The sequence below is a fragment of the Oryctolagus cuniculus genome, chromosome 7 (genome assembly GCF_964237555.1).
Source record: "Oryctolagus cuniculus chromosome 7, mOryCun1.1, whole genome shotgun sequence".
NCBI lineage: Eukaryota > Metazoa > Chordata > Mammalia > Lagomorpha > Leporidae > Oryctolagus > Oryctolagus cuniculus.
The window spans coordinates 104,226,243-104,244,003 of NC_091438.1; positions in this window are offsets into that span (position 1 = coordinate 104,226,243).

The window sequence follows — 17,761 nt, forward strand, 5'->3', positions numbered from 1 at the left end:
AAGACTTCATATTCATAATTGCTGGTTGATGCATTGTTGCCTAATCTAATTATTTTCATATTTTGGCTCTTGCTTGGTAAAAGTGCCTGTTAGAAACTTCAGTGTAGGGGTCAGAGCTATGGCACAGTGGATTAATCCTCTGCCTGTGGTGCCAGCATCCCATGTGAGTGCCAGTTCTAGGCCCTGCTGCTCCTCTTCCAATCCAGCTCTCTGCTGTGGCCTGGGAAAGCAGTAAGAGATGGCCCAAGTCGTTGGGCCCCTGCACCCGTGTGGGAGATGGGGAGGAGGCAACTGGCTCCTGGCTTTGGATCGGCACAGCTCCGGACGTTGTGGCCATTTGGGGAGTGAACTAACGGATGGAAGACCTTTCTCTCTGTCTCTCCCTCTCACTGTCTGTAACTCTACCTCTCAAATAATAAATAAAATCTTAAAAAAAAAAAGAAATTTCAGTATAGCAGTCTGGTCAAGGTCTACCATATAGGCAGCACTGAGATTTGAACCTAGACAATCTGACTTCAGAGACTGGTCTTAACAGCTACCCCACACTATCTGCCCATGCAGATATTCGAGAATAGACTCACAAAATATTTTTGGAAAGATGTAGTAAAGAAAATTTAAACCACGGACTTGGCTTGAACTAGGTGACTAATAAGTAAGCTCAAGAATCTAGAACATAAGATTATTTTTCTGTTAACCTGTATTGGTGAACTATAATGAAATAAAAAGGAATTGTACAGATATTATTCTTACAAATTTCTGCAGAACAACAAAAAATTGCAGTTACATCTTCTAACACTAGGTTGTCTGAAATTGTGCTGTAACCTCACTCAAGTATTTTCTTGTCCCCAGTAAATTATATGCAGTGATATCTCTATGTGTGTTGCTTCTGCTCCCAGTACACTTTCTGTTTTCACTTGGATAACTGCTACTTCAAGACTTGACCGAGGGACAACCTTCACTGTAAAAACATCCAGGATCTGACTCCTCTACCTAGTCAATTTTGGTCTCTGTTTTCTCTCTGACCCCAGAGACAGACCCAATGACCTGCTTTGGAATGTACTTGTCTGATTGGCATACATATATTTTCTGATGTTTCCTTTTGGAGTATAACCTCCCTCCCGTGGGTTGCTGATGGTCTTTTTCAAGACAGCAATACAAAGATACTGTTGCTGACTTTTTGGAATTTGTTTGTGTTCCAGAGGTGGGGAACATCAAGCCTGTGGGCCATATAAGGCCCGAAAATGTTCTGGTCTGGCCCTGCTGAGGCAACCACAGACAGGAAGGACTTAAAATTCAGTAGGTCCATAATAGGATAATTTTTAAACTGGTTATTTTGTATGACACATGAATGATATTATAAATATACAAATGGCCCTTGGCAGGGAAAAAAAAGATTCTCCAACCCTGGAAATAGATTTCCAGGAAGCTACATTTGGCTATCAGGTGCAGAATGAACTGGAAATGGGAGGGGAGTGATTCATACTAGAAGTCCTTGCAGGAGTCCAAGTGTAAGATACAGAAGAGCTGAATGATGATGACAATGGGAAAACTAGGGAACGAGGGCAAGGTGCAAAAGATGCAAGATGAAGAAGGTTGAAAGGTTGAAACAGAAACGTGAGAGTAGGCAGAGTCTTCTTAAGTGAATGGACATTTCTGGTAATATGGCTTCAGGAACATTAAGTGAAACTCCTAATATGGCACACTAAAAATATTAAGAACAAAAATTTTTAAAGCAACAAAATTTTTAATCTCTAACTGAGCTACTGAAAATAAATATAATTACTCAGAGAAGGCCAACAATTCACAAAAATAAGCTAGAACCAGAGCCAGCCTTTTCCCTGCAAGTACTTGCTGATTCCTGATGGCACAAACTTTGGGGTTTAATGAGCTACAGACAGTGACCAGGAGACAAAGCTCAAAGCCTAAAAGAGTAGAAGGCTGGATCAAGGACCCCTTCCATAAAAGGGGGGTCCCCAAAGGACGATATTCTCAAGGGTGAAATAAAAGTAACTTTTCACTGTAAAATCCTACAGATACTTGTTTCTCTCAGCCTTAGCTTTCTGTGACAATGGACACCACGAATGAAAAAGAAAACTCTCTCTCCTGAGAATCCCTCTTGTAAAACCACATTCTCATGATTTGAGGACCAAAACCCTCACTGATGATGTATTTAAAAACATGAGCAAAAGGGAACTTGAATGATCCTTAGTTGGTAGTATTTCTAGGAACTTGGATGAAAAACCAAGTCTTCTGTATAAAAATTCACCTTAAGTACAAAAATTCTCAAAAGTTAAATTTAAGATATTTAAGGTCACAATGTAACACTAGCAAACAGAGGGAAACAAATCATGATAAGAGGGAGTTAGCATAAAGAACAAACAGCAGAATAAGACTAAAGACTAAAGATATAAATCATTAGCCCAAAATATTACATAAATTGTCTAACGTGTTTTCAAAAATAAAAGAATATATTGGAAAATATGATCAGGGTACAAGAAACTATTAGAATTGGATAGCTGGATATAATACTGAGACAACTATCAAGATTTTAAAAATGGAAATCAATATTTAAATTTTAAAATGCAGCAGATTAGACTCAGCAGTGGAGAGATTTAGTGAACTGGAAAATAGAGATTTAAAAAAAAAAATAGAAAACACTGCCCAGGAAGACAAAGGAAACTATGAAATGGAGATTATAACTTGTGAAGGAGACAGCGAGAAGGTATTCTATTCTCAAGCAGTAGGAGAGAAAAAAAAAAAAAAGACTTAAGGAAACATGAACTGTATCAACTGCGAAATTCAGGTAGACTTCAAACACTACCCCCTGCTAGGCAAACTATTAATATTAAAAGAGCATGGATAATCACTGAATCCCAAAGCTGAAAAGAAAGGCTGCAAACTTCAGGCAAAATATAGATGAAAGGGAAAATCTGATCACCCTTCTCTCCTTCCCATTCAAATTGAAAGTGACGTATTAATACAACCACCAAGAACGGAAGGAACTGGGTCCTAAAAGCCACCTTCCTGAGAATGTGCTTGAAATGGAACCACAGGCAGGAGATGGCAAGTTCTCTGTCAGCAGCCCTGATTGCTGCCTCTTGTCCCTGCTCACACATCCCATTTCGAACAATCTTAAAAAATAATTGCACTCCCTGCCTTCCTTTGCAAAAGCGGTCAAAGCTCTGTCTCTAAGAGAAGTCTGAGAAGCACCCCCTGTATATCTTGGGTATGGGCATTGTACAGAAATAACCACATTGTGGACAGAAGTCAGAAAGCTGTCTCCGTAAATAAGGCCCTGATGAATTTAGATTTTAAGAGCCCTCTGATCTTTACACAGCTACTGAACTCTGTCATCATAGTGCCAAAGTGGCCACAGACAGTGCAAAGATGAGTAAGCATGGCCATGTTCCAGTAATATTTGACTTGTGAGAATAAGAGGCAGGCAGGCTATTGAGAGAGTAGGTAGTTTGCTGTAAAAGACTTTTGCTTTAAAAGACAAATTTAAAAATATAAATACTGGCAGCACTTAAGAAATAAAACTGTTCTAAAATGATATTTTAATGATCACCTATTTTGAAACACACATTATGATAATTGGAAGAAAATAACCCACATTACATGGGCATACAGACAGTGTAAAGGCTTGGAAAATCTTACCCACTGAAGCCACAGTGGCCCAATTCATACAATAACTACATGGAGATGCAGATCGTAACAGAGTGAAAATTACTGTTGGGGGAATATTACATGAGATTAGAATTTCATTGTTATTTTTACATAGTTAGGGAGACTCCAAAACACAGGCAAAAGAGAAATTCCAGGAGAAGTGTAGCATTTGCAAGTAGATGGCATTTAAGGAAGTCTATCAAAATAAACTAATTTTGTGGTAATGAATTCCTCAATGAACAGAATTTCTTGAGGTTTTTCAAGTGGTTATTATTATTTGAGAGGCAGAGAGACAAAGCCCCCTTGTGCTGTTTCATGCCCCAAATGCCTGTGACAACCAGTACTGGGCCCAACCAAAACCAAGAGTTAGCAACGCGACTCACACATGTAGCAGACATCCAAACTACTTGAGCCATCATCTGGCTGCCTCGCAGGATCTGCATTAGCAGGAATCTGGAACAGGTGCCAGCGCCAGACTCAAGCCCAGGTACTCTAAAACAGGCTGCAGGACCGCAACTGCCATCTTAACCAAATCCAACGTGCTGTCGTTTGCCATTTGGAACAGAAAAACTATCTTAATAATTCTCACTTTTGATAACAGAATAAAAAAAGATACACATTATAAGATGCTTACATATAAATTTGTTTTCTCTTTTCAGCTACTTTTTTTTTGACAGAGTTAGACAGTGAGAGAGAGAAAGACAGAGAGAAAGGTCTGTCTTCCTTTGGTTCACCCCACAAATGGCCACCACAGCCGGAACTACACCCATCTGAAGCCAGGAGCCAGGTGCTTCCTCCTGGCTCCCATGTGGATGGAGGGCCCAAGGACCTGGATCATCCTCCACTGCACTCCCGGGCCACAGCAGAGAGCTGGACTAGAAGAGGAGCAACTGGGACAGAATCGGTGCCCCAACCAGGACTAGACCCTGGTGTGCCAGCGGCGCAGGCAGAAGATTAGCCTATTAAGCCGCGGCACCGGGCATTTTCAGCTGTATTTTTAATAAATGAAAAACAATAGCTAGTAATCGTGATCATTTACTATGTTCAGACATTATTCAAAGCATTCTACACATACTATATTATTAAAGTTTCAGAACTCAATGAGGAGAACACTATATAACTGGCTTGCAAAGTACATGTTTAATGCATGACAGCCAAGTAAAGACATCAAGTTACCTTCCTTTTCTGGCTATATGAATACCCATTTAAGAAATATTCCAGATGGAGATCAATGAAAGACTGGAGACCAGAGGAAAAGATCTTTAGAGCAAACTAAGAAGTGAGTCTTCCTAAACTCTGACCTCTTTATAGAAGAGAGAAAAGTTAAGATGAGCTAAGAGTGGGAAGAGTTCTTTTTGGGTCATATTCAAGTCCCCAGATGGTAGCGTGTTGCATGACCCCTCCCTCATGACTCGGGGGTGCTTTGTTAGATAACCAGCTGTACTACAATAGGATGACAGGAAGAGGAAACTGGCACGTTTCTTGCCAACTTCTTGTCTACTGAGGCTCAGAATTTGCTACCAAAGTTGGGGGAAGGAATTTTGAAAGAGAGGGATGCATATTGGCAAAGTCAAGCAGAAGGGGGCAAGGCTCAGTTCCATTGTTGCCATCACTACACACATACTACGTCCTGGGGGTTATGAACAAGTGGATCATAACAAGGAAGTCCAAGACTGGGAGCAATGGAAAAGAAGGCTTTGGCCAAGTAGACCACATGCATCAGAGGCCCATGTATCAGGGAGTAAGGTGGCTGTGAGATGCAAGATGCTACTGAGAACCTCACAGAAACCACAGATGCCTAGACGGGTGTTCAGAAACAAGGCTGTCATCCAGCTCTGTAGGTCTCCCTTATCAAGAGATGCAGGTGGACTTGACCAATGGTGAATGTGCAGCAAACTAGCCATCACCAACATACAGGCAATCAAAAAAGGATTTGCTCCCCAATTCCCTCCAGACACAACAAAAGAGAGAAAATTATTCCATACACTTTTCTTCCATAAGCAGCTCCCAACTGAATGTGTGCGTCAGTTCAGATCCTGTAGGAAGTAAATGTCAAGACAATTAGATATTCAAATGATCCACTGGGGGAAACTGAAAAATAATGGAGCAGGAACAGAAGTAGATGAGAAGAGTATTCAGATCAGATCATAATACAGTTAAGTCACAATCTGCAGTGCCAGCATCCCATACGGATGCTGGTTCGAGTCCCAGCTGCTCCACTTCCAATCCAGCTCCCTGTTAATGACCTGGGAAAGCAGCAGAAGATGACCCAAGTGCTTGGGCCCCTGCTACCCACATAGGAGACCTGGAAAAAGCTCCTGGCTTCTGGATTTGGTCTGGCCGATTTGGGGAGTGAATCAGCAGAGAGAAGATCTCTCTCTTTCTCTCTCTCTCTCTCTTACTCTCTCACTCTCTCCCTCTCTCTTTCTCTCTCACTCTCTCTTTCTGTCTCTGTAACTTTGCATTTCAAATAGATAAATAAGTAAATACCATAATACTGTGAAAGGAGAGGAAAGAAAGAGTATTTGAGTCAGTAGAGAGAAGATCTCTCTCTTTCTCTCTCTCTCTCTTACTCTCTCACTCTCTCCCTCTCTCTTTCTCTCTCACTCTCTCTTTCTGTCTCTGTAACTTTGCATTTCAAATAGATAAATAAGTAAATACCATAATACTGTGAAAGGAGAGGAAAGAAAGAGTATTTGAGTAGGCAGATCTGACCAGGCCAGCTGGGCATCTTGGAGCAAAACTCATACATTGGAGAAGTCCCATATTTGGCAGGAATAGGCCATTAGTATACCCACCATACTGTCATTGGCTGAGAGTGCCCACAAAGCAAGTAGCTTCATTGTAGTCACTTGAGTGGAGTGTAGCATCTCAAGGCTGCCAAGCCATGATTCTCTGCAATGTGCTCTCACTTTAAAGAAGATCTCAACAGAGCACTAAAAATTGTTAAACAATCATTAAGTCTATCCCAGGATGGAGATATGGGCTCCCAACTTCGACATCAGAGAAAAATTAGAAAGATGTTGCTCCAAGCCATGGCTAATATTATGATCAACCACAGCCATTTCCCATTCAGCAAGTACCAACAAAACTAGGATAACTGCTTCATCTGTTATGCAGCAATCCCTGTTGCAGTCACCTCCTCCCACCTCATGCGTACCCTCACCAATCACCTTTCTGTCCCCATCAACACCTGCCCTAGGAGTCAAGGCCACCTTCAGACAAATAGCAGTGCAAGTAATGGCCAAGAATAGTCGGGACATTGCTTTTAGTAATTGAAAAAGGGGTTTGAATTCTTTCAACTAGTTTGTGTCTTACTTCCTCATCCATGTTAAAAGTATAAAGCAATAGGGGGAGGCATTTAGCCTACTGGTTAAAACAACAATTAGAACATCCTCATCCTACGTCGGAGCACCTGGGCTTGATCCCTAGTTCTGGTTTCTGAGTCCAGTGTCCTGATAATGCAGACCTTGGAAGGCAACAGGTGATGGATTAAGTAACTGGATCAATGCAACCATATAGGAACCCTGGATTGAGTTCTTGACTTCCAACTTGGGGCTGGAATAATCACTGACATTATGGGCATTTGGGGATAGGCACACACTCTGTCTCACAAATAAATAATTTTAAAAGAATAAAAATGTAGTCAATAAAGAGGTAACTTCCTAATTTTGTGATAGGTCTCCAAACAAGCATGCAGAGATGTGAAAGGCTGTGATAGTGTTATTTGACACGATCATGGGGCCCAGGGAGGGTTTATTTGAGGAAATGGCTCAGAATTTAGGTCTGAAAAGGAAATGAAGACCACTCCAGGCAGGAGGGTGAACAGTCACAGTGGCCTTCAGTGAGTGGATAGGAATGTAGACTTCAGTGTCACTGGGACTAAAGAAATGGGTGAGAGATCTTCTGAGTACTCATTGTCTTAAGAGTGACTATAAGGTTTTAATCAGACAATTGAAATGGGAAAGGGTTAACATAATCAGATTTGTACTTTGAAAAAATTTCTGAATGAAGAAGAAAAATCAGAGGGGTGTGTGTGTGTAAGTGCGGGCACGTGTGTGTATGTGTGTGTTCAGAGATATGTAGGAGTAGTTTGTCTTTAAGGTACTATCAATCCAGGTAAGAGATAAGGTTGTCATGAACTAGATTGCTGGATATGGAATAAAATAGGTAAATTCAAGAAATAATTAACCGCTAAAATATCCAAAACTTGATTGTGAAAAATCAAGATTTGAAGATGGCTGGCACCATGGCTCGTTGGTTAATCCTCTGGCGCTGGCATCCCATATGGGCACCAGGTTCTAGTCCCAGTTGCTCCTCTTCCAGTCCAGCTTTCTGCTGTGGCCCAGGAGGGCAGTGGAGGATGGCCCAAGTGCTTGGGCCCTGCACCTGCATGGGAGACCAGGAGGAAGCACCTGGCTCCTGCCTTCGGATCGACGTAGCTCTGGCTGTGGCTGCCATTTGAGGGGTGAACCAAGGGAAGGAAGACCTTTCTCTCTGTCTCTCTCTCTCACTTTCTAACTCTATCTGTCAAAGAAAAAAAAAAAGATTTGAAGATAACTCCTAGTTTTCTAGTTGGTACAGCTAAATGGATGATAATGGCATTCACTACCTAATGACTCTTAAATGAGGGTTAAGTTTTTTCAGATAAGAGTATGTATGAGTTCAGAATTAAACAGTGTACCAATTAAGAATTTTCTAGATGTTAGTGATTGAAAAGTCTCACTCAGGGGCCAGCACTGTGGCATAGTGTGTAAAGCTACCACTTGGGGTATTGTCATCCCATGTGGGCACCAGTTCAAGTCTCAGCTGCTCCGCTTCCAATCCAGCTCTCTGCTAATGCACCCGTGAAAGCAGTGGAAGATAGCCCAAGTGGTTGGGCCCCTGAACTCATGTAGGAGACCCAGAAGAAGCTCCTGCCTCCTGGCTTTGGATCGACACAGCTCTTGGCCATTGTAGCCATCTGGGGAGTGAACCAACGGCTGGAAGACATCTCTCTCTCTCTCTCTCTCTCTCTCTCTCTCTGCCTCTCCCTTCTGTAACTCTGCCTTTCAAATAAATAAGTCGTTAAAAAAAAGTCTCAATTTAGCTTGGATAATGTTGGTAAATGGGCTAACAAAACTGTAAATTGTAAGAAAGCTTGGCTTCACCAGATGACTTATTTGGCAACAGAATTATGTCCCCAGGATTCATGATTCAGTTCCGCTTTCTCTGCATTGGCTACATTCTCAGACTTTGCATGCCCTTCCCTGGTACCTTCAGACTTCCTTGTCTTCCCAAAAAATGAAGGGAGGAATTGTTTGGTGCAGCAGTTAAGATGCTTCTTCCAAAGCCCGCGTCCCATCTCAGAGTGCTTGGGTTTGAGTCTTGGCTCTGCTCCCACTTCCATTTTCTGGCTAATATGTGCACCAGGAGGCAACTAATGATGGGTCAAGTAGTTAGGTCCCTGCCATCCACATGGAGCATCTGGAAAGAGCCCTGGTCTCCTGGCTTTGGCCTGGCGTGGCCCTGGCTATTTTGGAAATTTGGGGAATGAATGAGCAGAGGAAAGTTCGCTCGCTCGCTCTCTCTCTCTCTTTCTGTGTTTGTGTGTGTGTGTCTGCCTTTCAAATAAAATGAAAACAAATGATAAATAATTTTTTTAAAAATTCAAATTCAAATCTCCTTAGCCCTACGATCTGATCTCAGTTTGGATATATGCCCATTCATTGTGGTGATGAAATGTGATAACTGAAACCTGGAGCCTGAAACTTACATTGTCTTAAAAAAAAAAAAAATGTGTGGGGCCAATGCTGTGTGTAGTGGGCTAAGCCTCTGCCTGAGGTGCCAATTTGAGTCCCAGATGCTCCACTTCCAATCCAGCACTCTACTGTGGCCTAGGAAAGCAGTGGAAGATGGTCCAAGTCCTTGGGCCCCTGCACCCACTTGGGAGACCAGGAAGAAGCTCCTGGCTTCTGGCTCCTGGCTTTGGATGGGCTCAGCTCCAGCCATTATGGCCATCTGGAGAGTGAACCAGTGAATGGAAGATCTCTCTCTTTTTGGAAGAAGAGTTATTTATTTATTTGAAAGTCAGAGTTACATAGAAGAGAAGGAGAGGCAGAGAGAGAGAGAGGTCTTCCATCCACTGGTTCACTCCCCAGTGGCCCATCTTCTACTGCTTTCCCAGGCCATAGCAGAGAGCTGGATTAGAAGAGGAGCAGCCGGGACTTGAACCGGCGCCCATAGGGATGGTGGCACTGCAGACAGCGGCTTTACCAGCGATGCCACAGCATAGCAAAAAAAGCCCCCTAGAAGGTCTTTTTTTCTCTCTCTCTGTAACTCTGCCTTTCAAATAAATAATTTTAAAAAAAAAAATCATGGCTGGAGCTGGCATTGTGGCATAGTGGGTAAAAGACACCACCTACACAATGCTGGCATCCCATATGTGCATCAGTTCGAGTCCCAGCTGCTCCACTTCCCATCCAGGTCTGTGCCAATGTGTCTGAGACAGCAACAGACGATGACCCAAGTACTTGGACCTCTGCACCCACATGAAGACCCAGGAGAAACTCTAGGCTCCCGTCTTTAGACTGGCCCAGCTCCAGCCTTTGCAACCTTTTGGGGAGTGACCCAGCAGATGGAAGATTCTCTCTTTCTCTGTCTGTTTCTCTCTCTGTGTAACCCGGCCTTTCAAATAAATAACTAAATCTAAACAAAAAAAAAATGACTGAAACTGGAGGATAGTTATTTATGCCCCCAAAAAAGAAAAAAACCATGGCCACAAAAATGATAGATACTGTGTAGTGCAAACAAAATATAATCGTCTGTTACAGGTAAGCAGATTTCTGGAATCAACAACAGACAGCATTTGGTGGACATTTGAGAAAAGCACAGTCTCACGGATAAATATGGGGTATTTAAAATAAGCTCTTAGAGGTCAAGACCATGAACTATGAGTAACAACTGGCTCCATACAACAGCAGACCGCAGGGAACAAAGCAACGTAAGACCCATCCAAGAAAACCTCTTTAGGCAAAATTCTTTAGAAGGCCATCCAAAGAATTGGTATAATACCATCAAAATTAATTTTTTTAATGTATAATTCACATTACATAATGTGGGTTCAGTTAGTCTTAGTGTTTCCATTTTGATAAGAACTTCTCCACTGTATTAAAACAGATACATGTAGCCAGCACCGCAGCTCACTAGGCTAATCCTCCGCCTGTGGAGCCAGCACTCCGGGTTCTAGTCCCGGTAGGGGCACCGGATTCTGTCCCGGTTGCTCCTCTTCCAGGCCAGCTCTCTGCTGTGGCCCAGGAGGGCAGCAGAGGATGGCCCAAGTGCTTGGGCCCTGCACCCCATGGGAGACCAGGGGAAGCACCTGGTTCCTGGCTTCAGATCAGCACGGTGCGCTGGCAGCAGTGTGCAGGCCGCAGCGGCCATTGTGGGGGTGAACCAACGGAAAAGGAAGACCTTTCTCTCTGTCTCTCTCTCTCACTGTCTACTCTGCCTGTCAAAAAAAAAAAAAAAAAAAAAAAAAAAACAAGACAAAAAAAAAAAAAAAACAGATCCATGTAGACAAGCACCTACAGTGACAGGGCAGCCCTGTTTGTCATAGCATATGGTCAGACCAATCTCCGCCTGAGAATGCTTAAAGATACAAACAAAAATAGCTTTGGCACTCAGCTTTGGTGTGATTGAAAGTGAAAAATATGTTCCACTAGGGGGTGCTAAGGCTCAAAATAAAAATACAAACCAAGACCTTTGACTTTCTCAAACTTTTCTGTATTCATTGAGCAACTACTAGCTGCCTGAGCCTAGATCCCACAGAAAGGAGTCAGAGGCTCGGGCTGTGCACTATGGCTTTATCACAGTCTATGACTCCAGGCTACAAGAGACAGGGCACAGGGGAGCTAGGCCGGGAAAGATGTGGAGGCCAGCTCCAAAACTGAGCTGCTCACCTCTTGACCCTCAACTGATTCCTAGATCTTAGAGTGCTTTCTGCAAGGGAGAGGCCATATAAGGAACTGGTTCTCAGAACAACCCATCAAGACTGACTCAGTTTCCCACTGGCCACTTTTACCCACCGTGGTATAAATTCCCACCATATGTTTGACCTGTATTTCTGTGGCCGTTGATGTCTCATACCCCAGTGTCTATAGAACAGTAGGTGAAAGGTATACAGAGGAGGCAGGAGGCACAGAGGTGTCAGGTTATTGCTCTGTGGAATTGCTCCCAGCCCATGCACAGCTTGTAGCTCTGTGGTGGACTGACAAAGTGAACAAGGACCTCAAGACAGGTAAAGAGCAGCTGGTGAATAAGTAATGCTCAAAATAAACAATGCACAACTGAAAGGGGGAAAATTCCTTGTCAAAATACATTGCCATGGAAACTGCTGTTGGGATGTTTGCTATTTGACTGTAAACATGAATTACCACTTCCATTTAACAAGACAACCAGTTTCTCATGAGTTTCTCTAATACTTTTTTTTTTTAAGATCCATCTATTTAATTGAAAGGCAGAGTTACAGACAGAGAGAAAGTTTTTCCACCTGCTGGTTCACTCCCAAAATGACAGCAATGGCTGGAGCTGAGCAGATCCGAAGCCAGGAGCGTCTTCTGGGTCCCCTACGTGGGTGCAAGGGCCCAAGCTCTTGGGCATCTTACACTGCTTTACCAGGCTATAAGCAGAGAGCTGGATCAAAAGAGGAGCAGCCAGGGCTCAAATCAGTGTCCATATGGGATGCCAGTGCTGCAAGCAGAGGCTTAGACTACCATGCCACATCGCCAGTCCCTCTTATGTCTTTCTTAGATGGAATTAGCCTGGCTGCTCTTCTTAGAAATTACCTTTATTATTTATCTCTGAATTAATCTTATTTATTTTTGCTAAATGAATGCCACATAGTAATTGAATTAATATTGCTAATTATTTTTAAGAATAGGATTTTTAATTGATTCTCAAGTTAACTCATTTTGAAATACTTAGAACTTTTCCTCTGACATTAGAAACAGATGGACTAGGAAGAGAAGACATTTAGGCTGTGTCTTTAAACAACTATTATACAACACTACATGCTTGTTTTCCATTGATTTGTCTACTTAGTAAATCAAGAAAATGTTTTATATAAGGTTTTGTCTAACAGCCATAATAATTTGCATGCATTTGTCCCACCTACTAAGTAATATTATACTTTAGGTCCTCTATTTTTAGTGCTCTTACAAAATATGCCATTTTTAAAGTAACTTCTTATTCAAAATAAGCTCAATTTTATGAGATTTCCAAAATAAAATAGTAAAATTGAATGCACATATGTTCTGTCCAGATCCACCCATTGTTAACATTTTAATGAATTATACAAAGCTTTTAAAAATGTATATTATGAAAATACTGTGCATGAATTTCAATTATTCCCCAAACTAAGCTTATCTCTTTTTTTTAAAAAAAGGCTATTTATTTATTTGAAAGTCATAATTACAGAGAGAGAGGAACAGAGAGAGAGAATCTTCTATATGCTGGTTCATTTCCCAGATAGCAACAATAGCCAGGGCTGAGCCAGTCCAAAGCCAGGAGCCAGGAGTTTCATCCGTGCCTCCCACATGGGTGGCAGAGGCCCGCACACTTGGGCCATCTTCTATTCCCTTTCCCAGGCCATTGTCAGGGAGCTGGATTTGAGGTGGAGCAGCCAGGTCATTAACCAGCACCCAGGCAATGGCTCACCCTTTATGCCACAATGCCAGCCCCTATGTTTATGTTTTAATTCCTTTCTCTCTGAGCTTTTTGGAGAATCCACCTCTGTAGCTGTACACCATGGCTCTTTGGTCCCAAATATTTTAGTGTTTATTTCCTAATAGGGCTAGTCTCTTATATAATCAATTATTGTCAGTTCACCTGATGTCCTTTATAACATTTCCTACCCACCCCCCAGTATACAGTGAGGCTTATGGTTCAATATTGTATTGATTGTCACGTGTCTTCAGTGTCCTTTAGTCTGGAACTGTCCCAAATCCCTTCTTTGCCCTTCATACCAAAAATTTTGGAAAGTATAGTCCCTTTTTATTTTATGATTATTCCGTGTTTCCATGTTCATTCTTAGGCAGAATAATCCACAGATGATGTTATGTCCTCCCCAGAGTATTATACTTGAAACTCTTTGATAACTCTGTCTTGACTGGAGATAGTAATTTTGATCATCCAGTCAAGGTGCTGTCTGATTTCTCCACTGCATCAGGGTTTTTTTAAGATTTATTTGTTTATTTATTTATTTATTTGAAAGGCAGAGTTACACACGCATATAAATATTATTTATTTATTTTTTGACAGGCAGAGTTAGACAGAGAGAGAGACAGAGAGAAAGGTCTTCCTTCGGTTGGTTCACCCCCCAAATGGCCGCTGTGGCCGGCGCACTGCACCAAGCCGAAGCCAGGAGCCAGGTGCTTCCTCCTAGTCTCCCATGCAGGTGCAGGGCCCAAGCACTTGGGCCATCCTCCACTGCCTTCCCGGGCCACAGCAGAGAGCTGGACTGGAAGAGGAACAACCGGGACAGAATCCGGTGCCCCAACCGGGACTAGAACCCGGGGTGCCAGCGCTGCAAGGTGGAGGATTAGCCTAGTGAGCCGCGGCGCCAGCCGCATGCATATAAATATTAATACACACACATGTTTCTACAAGTCCTGTGTCCACACTGTTGCTTCCACTTCCAATCCATGCCTCCAGAGTTCCTTCTTGCTTTCCTATATTCCATATTTGCATATCCTTTCTTCAACAGAGAAAATTTGGCTCCATACAACATCATATTTATTCATTTGCTCAGTCCTATAATACAATAAAAGTAGTTTCAGAGTTATTTCACCAATACCTCCACAAACCTACTAAACAAACAAGCCTAATAAAGAGTTCAGAGTTTTTCCAATTCACATCACCACCAACCCAACCCAACTATCCCTACACACATCCCAAATGCATAGCCCCCTGCCCAAGACTGTAGACTGTAGATTATAGAGTCAAATGCTGTGTTCATATACATTGAGTCCCTTCTTTTTCCTCTTTCTCTGTTTCTTTTCCTTTTTTCCATTATTTCTCTTTTGCAAGTTTATGCTAATTACTGAAAATGCAATTACTTCCATTTGTTTGCATTCATTTTCAGATTTAGCTTTTCCCACAATGATTGTTTTTACTTTTCTGCAGAATATCAAATTTATAGAATATCAAAATGCTTTCAAAAATCAAAATTATCAGGGCCAGCCTGATACAGCCTGAACAGGTAAAGCCACCACCTGCAGCGTCAGCATCCTATATGGGTGCTGGTCCAAGTCCAGGCTGCTTGGCTCCTGACCCAGCTAAATGCATGTGGGAAAGCAGTAGAAGATGGTCCAAGTGCTTAGGCCTTTGCACCCATGTGGGAGACCCAGAAGTAACTCCTGGCTCCTGGCTTCAAATCAGCCCAGTTCTGGCCATTGCAACCATTTGGGGAGTAAACCAGCAGATGGAAGATCTCTCTCTCTATCTCTCTATCTCTGTCTCTCTCCCTGTAACTCTGCCTTTCAAATAAATAAATAAATCTTCAAAAAACAAAATTATCCAAAGAGGAATACTCAGAAGTATTACTCTCTTATATTCCTTTTGCCTTCATTTATTCTTGCCCCTCACAATCTCTTGTAGATAACCAACTTTACTGTTTTCTGGTTTATCCATCCTATTCCTTTTGTTCTTGTTTTTTAAGATTTATTTACTTACTTGAAAGGCAGTGACAGAAAGAGGAAAAGAGAGAAAGAGAGAGATCTTTCATCCTCTGGTTCTCCCACAAATGCCTTCAACATTTAGATCTGTGTCAGACTGTACCCAGGAGTCAGGAACTCCATTTGGGTTTCCCAAATGGGGCCAAGCACTTGAACTATCATCTGCTGCCTCCCAGGCACATGAGCAGGAAGCTGGATCAGAAGGTGAGGCAGGCCTCAGGATTACAGGTTTCCCAAGCAGTGTCTTAACCTGTTGTGCTTAACGACTATTCCCATTCTGTATTTTTTAATATAAGCAGATATACATATATAATATATATACATATATATATATATATATTTCACTTCCCCTTCTGTCTTACATGAACAAGTGCATAGTCTAAAAACAAGTTTTAGCTGCCCTGGAGTTGAAGGACTTCAGATCAGAGCCACAGACCTTGCTGGCTATAAGCTGAAAAGCCCTTCACTTGGCCCAGTTTCCAAAGTAACCACCACTTCTGAGGGGATGGCCAAGTAGGGTCAGTGACATCGCAGGCAGAACTGTAAATTTCCTGTTAGAGATGCCACCTGCCTTCACCTGGCCAGCTCTCCTCCCTGGCCAGCTAGGTAATGGAAGGCAACAGGGAGCCTTCCCAAGGGGAGGTTCACACCTCCCTTAGGATGTACTCCATGTAAAGAGATAGATAGGTTGGGGCCTCATAACTGACAAGGCCTTAAAACCCACCTGATTATTATCAGGTCCCTTCTGTCAGTTTCTATTTGCCTCTCAATTAGAAAACTTATTCATGGCTTAGACAGCACCTTTCTTAGATCCTCCAGTAATGACTCTGTCCTTTATTCTAGACCGTATCTAGCCCACTTTGGGCCTCATTCCTTTGTAATCATAGCCTCTACTCTAACATCAACGGCTCTACTCCCGATCAGTGTGTATCGATGGTCCTCTCCTCCACTTAACATTGTATGACTGTTCAGAATTTCTCTACAGACAAACCCCTCCACCCACAAGAGATGAGTGGCCTTTCTCCCAGTCTTAGTTGGGATCAGCATCAAACAATATCCATCAGTCTTCACTAGAGTCCAGAGACACTCCCTCCCCTCATTTCCCCTCCTCTATGAAATCCTCTCATTACTTGGTTAACGCCACTCTTAGGATCATTATTGCTATTCTCACCCTGTTTTTAAACTACTGTGTCTGTTTAGGCGTTTATAGCTGGTGATAATGGAATGAACCAAGGCCTTCAGCAACCAGGCAGCTAACCAAATGCTGCTACAGGGATATACTCGGTTCCCCCACCCAGGAGACAGTGGCTTGAGACATCGCCCCATGCCAGCAGAGAGTAACTCGTCGCCCCATGTCAGCAGGAAGTAGCTCTAAAGACAGATCATCGTCCCTCTACCCCTCCTGGACTTTTTGGGCTGATGTAATCCCATACAACACCTGCTTTATAAAAAAATAAAAACAAAAAACAAAAGCGGGGAGTGTTAGTGAAACAGTGTTGTCTTACTGTGTCACCATCTATGCCTTGGACACCATCTTAGGCCCTGGCCCCCTTTGCCACTACTTCCCTGTCTGTCCTAGGCTTTGGTCCTAAGCCCCCTGGCCTTAACCACCGGTGTCAACTCCACGCCCTCCCTAACGGGATTGGCTACTCCTACTTCCCTGCCTGTCCCCCAGCATAAGTTTAACAGTATCTGTTCCTGAACACATGTTCTCTTGATCTCTCTCTGTTATGCTCTTCTCTCTCTTACCCTCTCGCCCTCTCCCCCCAACCCCCGCCTCATCGGGCTTCCCCAACCTGACAATAAATCTTTCCTCTAAAAAAAAAAAAAAAAAAAAAAAAAAAAAACGGATTTTAGAAAATCGTTGTTAAGCTGTTAAGCATATTCACATACATTTTGTCTCTTTTTTAAAGATTTATTTATTTATTTAAAAGTCCAAGTTACACAGAGAGAGGAGAGGCAGATAGAGAAAGAATTCTTGCATCTGATAGTTCACTCTCCAATTGGCTGCAACGGCCGAAGCTGCACCGATCCGAATCCAGGAGCCAGGAGCCTCCTCCGGGTCTCCCATGTGGGTGCAGGGACCCAAGGACTTAGGCCATCTTCTACTGCTTTCCCAGGCCATAGCAGAAAGCTGGATCAGAAGTGGAGCAGCCATGTCTTGAACCGGCGCCCAAATGGGATACCGATGCTTCAGGCCAGGGCATTAACCCACTGCGCCACAGCACCAGCCCCACACTTTGTCTTTTTTAAAAAGAAATCATTATTTAATAGGAAATCCATATCCTGTTCTACTTTTTCAGAAAGAGTATTTTCTTATTTTATCTTATATCCTTGTAAAAAATTACAACAGTGCCTTTCCTTTGAATCTTTATACTTTT